General features: G+C 38.9%; 1 pseudogene; it reads left to right on the forward strand.

The window, feature by feature from the left end:
* Positions 1 to 273: 273 nt before the first annotated feature.
* LOC121482753 lies at positions 274 to 992 on the forward strand (annotated as a pseudogene).
* The last annotated feature ends 5,354 nt before the right edge of the window (positions 993 to 6,346 follow it).

Consider the following 6,346-nt stretch of genomic DNA (forward strand, 5'->3'; position numbering starts at 1 on the left):
GCTTCAACCGTTGCTATTAAGGAAATGAAAAGACAACTCACATAAGGGGAAAAATATTTGCAAATCATATATCTGATAGGGACTTGTGCCCAGAGTAAATAAAGAACACTTACAATTTAAAAATTAAAAAAAAAACAACTAAATGAATTAAAACAGAGGCAAAGGATTGAATAGACATTTCTCCAAAGAAGATACACATATGGCCAACAAGCACATGCTTAATATCATTAGTCATCAGGGAAATATAAATTAAAACCACAGTGAGCTTGCAGCATGGCCACCAAAGCTGCTGCTGCCTTAGCATTCCTGAATCAGGAGAGCTGAGCCCATGCCTGGGGAGGGTGGGGGCTAGTCTGTGAGTCCTGGATGTGGTCACTATGGACAGTTTTTCCTTTGGCTGTTAGCTCTCTAGCCACACCCGCTCTTTCACCTTGAAGGTAGAGGAAGAGGATGAGGTGGAGCACTTGCTGGCTTTGGCCATGCTCTGCCTCACCAAGAGGGCTGAAGAGGAATGTAATGTGGTAGAAGTCATGACCAGGAACCATTATCACCAAGAGATTGCTGTCCCTGTGGCCAACCTCAAGTTGTCCTGCCAATTCATGTTTAGTTTGGATGACCTCCAGCTCCAACCACCTGTAACCTTCTGTCTGAAATCAGGTTCTGGCCCCATGTAAATTGCTGGGCAGCACCAGATTGTTACTATAAGCAATGATGTTTCTGAGGAAGAAGAGAGTGAAAAGATACCTGGGTAGCTCAGTGGTTGAACGTCTGCCTTTGGCTCAGGTCATGATCCCGGGGTCCTGGGATTGAGTCCCGCGTCAGGCTCCCTGCATGGAGCCTGCTTCTCCCTCTGCCTGTGTCTCTGCCTCTCTCTGTGTCTCTCATGAATAAATAAATAAAATCTTAAAAAAAGAAGAGAGTGAAGAAGGGAGGTGGAAGAAGCTGAGTTGTGCCCCATCCTGCCTGCCAAGAGGCAGGGGGGCAGGCCCTAATCTCCTTGGAATGGGAGGGATTCTGAACTTCTATCCTGACCCTCTTTCCCCCACTTACCTATGAGATCGGAGGTCAACATCTGAAGCTCAGGACTACACAGTTTTAATACTTTTTACATTTTCGGATAAAAGTTGAAATAAAGTGATGTGAAGGTTTTTGGGGGAAAAAACCACAGTGAAATACTACCTCACATTCACTAGGATTGCTATAATGAAAAAGATGGACAAGAATAAGTGTTGACGAGGATGTGAAGAAATTAGAATTTTTATACACTAGAAGAGGGAATGTAAAATGATGCAAGCCCTTTGGGAAATAGTTTAGTTGTTCTTTAAATAATTAAATGTGCAGTTACATATGACCCAGAAATTCTACTCTGAGGTATATCCTCAAGAGAAGAGAAAGCATATGTCCTCACAAAAACTTGTATATGAATGTTCATAGCAACATTATTCACAAAGTCCAAAATGGAAAAAATCTGAATGTCCATAAACTGAAGAATGGATCAACAAAATGTGGCACAATCATGCAATGTAATATTATTTAGCCATAGAAGAGAATAAAGTGCTGATACATGCTACAACATGAGTGAATCCTGAAAACATTATGCTAGGTGAAAGAAGCCAGACTCAAAATGCCACACATTTTGTTTGATTCCATACAATCATAAAAAACACTGAATTTTATACTTTAAAATTTAAAATACTTTATAATATTGAACTTTGTGGTATATGAATTATATTTCAATAAAGCTATATTTTTACACTTTAAAATATTGAACTTTGTGGTATATGAATTATATTTCAAGAAAGCTATTTTTTTAAACATGAATAAGATCATTTCCCAACTCAGGAGAGTCATACTTCAGCATGAGTAAAATTATCATTGCCGGTTGTTTTGAGTTGAGCTTCTGTCTTGACTTCTCAACCAAGATGTCAGTGCCCTCGGGATAAACTCCTGTTACCTACCTGGAAGATGATTCTCCTGAACATCAGGGGAATGCCACACCCCATTGTGCCAATTGTCTGTCCAACTGTGGCATACATACAGTAGACATTCAGAAATTCTTGGTGAATTAAATTGGTTTCTACGAAATTCCCTCAGTTTGTGTGTGGGGAACTCAGTCTCATGTTGGATCACACTGATTCTCGATACCATTCCTGTCTACCTGGATGCTTTACCACCTCAGAGATCTTTCTGTTTTCATCAACTGTCCTAGTGGATATGAGTCTTGCTTGTTCTACTTAAACCAAGGTCCATTTCTGCCTGTCAAGTGACCTCATATGGCTGGAGAGGCAATGTGGTCTAACACAAAAATATAGCAGTTAAGAGTACAAGCCCACAATCCCCAATTTAGATAAATAGCAAAGCTTGGTCTCTCCTCTTTCTCTCCCAGCCTCCTCTTTTTAACTTCACACTGTGGAAAGAATGATCTTTAAAAAATATGAATCGGATCGTGTCTCTTCCTTGCTTAACTTGTAACACAGATTGAATGCTTAATGTCAAGTACATTTCTAAGCCCTTTATGTCTATTGATGCATTACAACTTCACAACAATAAGTATTATTATTATTTTCATTTTATAGATGAGCAAGATGAGGCACAGAAAGATTGAAGTGCTTATCCAAGAGAACACATTCACTAAGTGGTTGGGTTGAGAAATGAACCTAGACAACATGGCTCCAGAGGCCTTGATCTCAGCATTACACCATCCCCTTCTCAACAGTTGTTCCTCCCACTGAGAGTAAAATTCTTACCATGGTTTTCAAGGCCTACATGATCTGGTCTCTGCTCTCCTTATCCTCTACCACTGCCCAGTACCTGAGCTCACCATGCTCCAGTCACATGAGCCTGCTGTTAATTCCCAGTATGTATCAAGCTCTACCCCGGCCCCAGCACCTTTGCACTTTCAGTTGCCTCTGTGATGCATCTTCTCTCCTTCCCCTCCTTCATATGTCTGGCTGATTAAATGTTACCATGTCAGAGATCTTCCCTGACCTCCTTCTCTTAGCAAATACTTCCTCCCCAGCTCTCTATCCCCAGACCATTCTTGTATGACAGCAGCCTCCTCATTTTGTTCCCATCACTTTTCTCAATGTGCTTACCCTATTATGACTGCCTCCCCTCCTGGCCTGTGGGATCTTGAAGATGGAGCTATGTTGATTGGTTCACCTGGCACCAAGCTCTCTATCTGACATAATGTCAGCACTTAACCAAAATTAGCTTAATGAATAATGAAGAGGGCTTAACCTATACCTTTGTTATAGCACATATCAACTTGTACTGCTATTATTCTGAACTTCTTAAAGTAGAGCTCTATTTTGTTAATTTGTGTCTAGTATATTCACATTAGAATGCTTTAATATATATTGAATAAAGAGAATAAATAAAGGCGTGAGCCACTAAGGACCAAGATTTGCCAAGAAAGGCTTTGCAGAAGAGGTATACTTACATGACTTACTTCATTGCCAACAACATTTTTTTTCAAACATAAAGATATGCATTTTTAAGGCTCCTTATGAAGCAAACAGTTCTTGCTAAATAACATATCAATCATTCAAATGTAACTGCGAAAATACCATATGGATACTTTTATTGCAAAAAAAAAATCCATGGGTTTAAGTTGTATATGAACCTACAGAACAAAAGAATTTTGCCAAACATTTAAATAGTGACAAGGTGCTAATGTTGGTTTCCAAATCCCCAAAGTGGCAGACCATATCTAGGCATACCTTCTGAACTGGATCAAGGGCCAGCTGATTTAATTCTCAACAATGGTAGTCAGTGGGGATCAATTCTTTTTTAATTCAAATGAGTGACGAATGAGACAGATATGGATTAAATCAGTTGTTGTATAGGCTGTTTTATTCATACTTAACCTATAATTCATCATTCTTATAATACAGTGCTTCAGACAAGTTCATGCAGTCGGAGCCCAGGATCAGAAGCACAGCTCTATAATTTACCTGCTGTGTGACTTCAGGCAAATTATTCTCTAACCTTTGGTTTCCTGGATTATAAAATTGAGATAATGGTAGTACCTGCCTCAGTGAATATGAAACGCTTTCCATAGTGCCTGTCATACAGAAATTCTTCACTAAATGTTAGATACTAACAGTAGCATTTTGGGTGATATGGAGGAAAAAGCACTTGTTTGGTTATCAAGAGATCCAATGAGTCTTTGTCCCCTTTCTTTCACTAACTAGTTGTAAGACTTTGGGCAAATCCCTTGGCCATTTCCTGTCTCAGCTTCCTCTTTGATAAATGAGGGCATTTACATGCCTACTTGTTTCAGATATCTAGTGCTGCACAATAAACTACCAAAACTTAGAGTCCTAAAACAGCAATTCATTATTCTTACAGTTCTGTGGGTAGACTGGTAGCAACTGGAAGGTTCTTTTGCTCTATGTAGTATAGCTGAGGTCAATCAAGTAGCTGCATTCTGCTGGGAGTTTGGCTGGGGTGGTAACATGTAAAGTGGCCTCTAACCATCTGTAGTCCCTCTCTTCGTGTCCTCTGTTCATTCCATTGTATAGCCCAAGTATCTTTACAACAATGTTTCCAAGAAGGAGTATTCCAAAAGGACAAGTTCCAATGTAAACGGTTTATCAAGCCTCTATGTCATCTTGCTTGCTGATATTCTATTGGCCAAAGCCGGACAGAGAGCCAAACTTGAGTCAGTTTGGAAGAAGACTACACAAGGGCATGAATTCTGTGAGGTGTGTTTCATTGGAAGCCATCAATGGAACAGTCTACCCCACCACGATTCCAGATTTTCTTCAGAATCATCATACCCCAGTTTAATTATCTAGTGCTTGGAACCTAGATTTCTTTCCATGATCTTTTCCATTTTGTGATTTTGCTTCTTAACACACTACTGTTTCGTTCACATGGCATGCTTATGGAAGCCACTATAGATGGAACTCCTTTGTCTTTAAAAAAAAGAAGTTGTAAACAAATTTTCCACTTTTACTTTTGTTGTAGTTTTTCCTGTTGACTTGGCCCAATCTTCCTGGAGCCGATATACTTTAATATGCTAAATTTTCAATCACTTGAAATTTTAAGTACTATTCGCCACCCCACAAAAATTTCACTACCTTTCCTTAGGCTTCCCTTAGTCCACACTCTTACCTTACCTCTTTTCTCCTATTGTATATCCCTGAGAAACATTTATATAAGGGTTTCTGCTCTAGCTGCTCAGTGTTTACACAGGTCTAATCTTGATCTTTTATGGCACTTTCCTTCTACATCTTACCGGGAACGAAACAAAGGCAGCTCTCTTCACATAATGTTCAAGTACTGTTCCTGTGTCACGTGTTCCAGCAATGCTGATCATCTGCCTCTTGATGCTGAAAAGAGAAGTTCTTAATTTTCTATCCATCTGGAGCCATCTAGAGGATGTGTAGGTTCAGGAAACCCCCATCTCCCTAGCCAACAGACCCATGTGCATTGGCACAATTGCACCCACTTTGTCCCTTGTCATCTACATGCATTTTAAAAGGCAAAGCAACAAACCACTGTTCATTAAAACAAGCTATTTCACACTATCTTCAGGGACATACCCTGTTGCTGATATAAAAACTTGACATAAGGATTGGGTTTTTCATTTCAAAATGCCCCATTCTGGTCTCTGGCTGAGTCATTTCAGGTTGAAGTGGAAACCTAGCATCTATCTGGTTAATTGGATTGATTTAGGCAGCAAGAGGTCTGGCTGAGGTAGAGTTTAGCATTTAGCAATGATAAAGAGCTTGGAGTCTAGGCTTTCCACAAAGTTCAAAAAAATCTTGTTAAAAGGCATTTCAGGAAGCTAAACAATCTCTTCCCTGGGATTCCTCTCTTTAGAAATCAACAAAACAAAAATCACACAGATCTTATGATAATTGCGATTAACTATACTGTAATGTTTTCCTAATGTTATCTAATATGTCATTCATAAGACATAGAATAGAGCTAGGGTGGTTCCTTCAAAAAAGCATCATCCAGGAAGTTACTAATATGTCAAATACTCACAATTTCAAGAAGGCACACCAAGCACACTAATAGAATTTTCGAAACTATATGTTTTATAAAGTCATAAGGATCCATTAATGAAACATCAGCAATGAATACAACTGATATGTGTGATCCTTTCTGAATTGAGAGTAAAGACACAAGCTGTAATGAATTTGTTCACTTTTAATTTAGTGTAATATATCTCAGGTTAACGTGTGTTGTGAAAAGAACTCAAGTCCCAATAAAAATCGAATGTTCCAAAAATTTCCATTTTATGTAAATGATACAAGAGTATTGTGCTTCTTATATGTATGTGTATTTTAAGAAAATGAATTTTAACAGGAGAAACAGTGCAAAGACTAAT

Source organism: Vulpes lagopus, chromosome X, assembly GCF_018345385.1.
Source record: "Vulpes lagopus strain Blue_001 chromosome X, ASM1834538v1, whole genome shotgun sequence".
Taxonomy (NCBI): Eukaryota; Metazoa; Chordata; class Mammalia; order Carnivora; family Canidae; genus Vulpes; species Vulpes lagopus.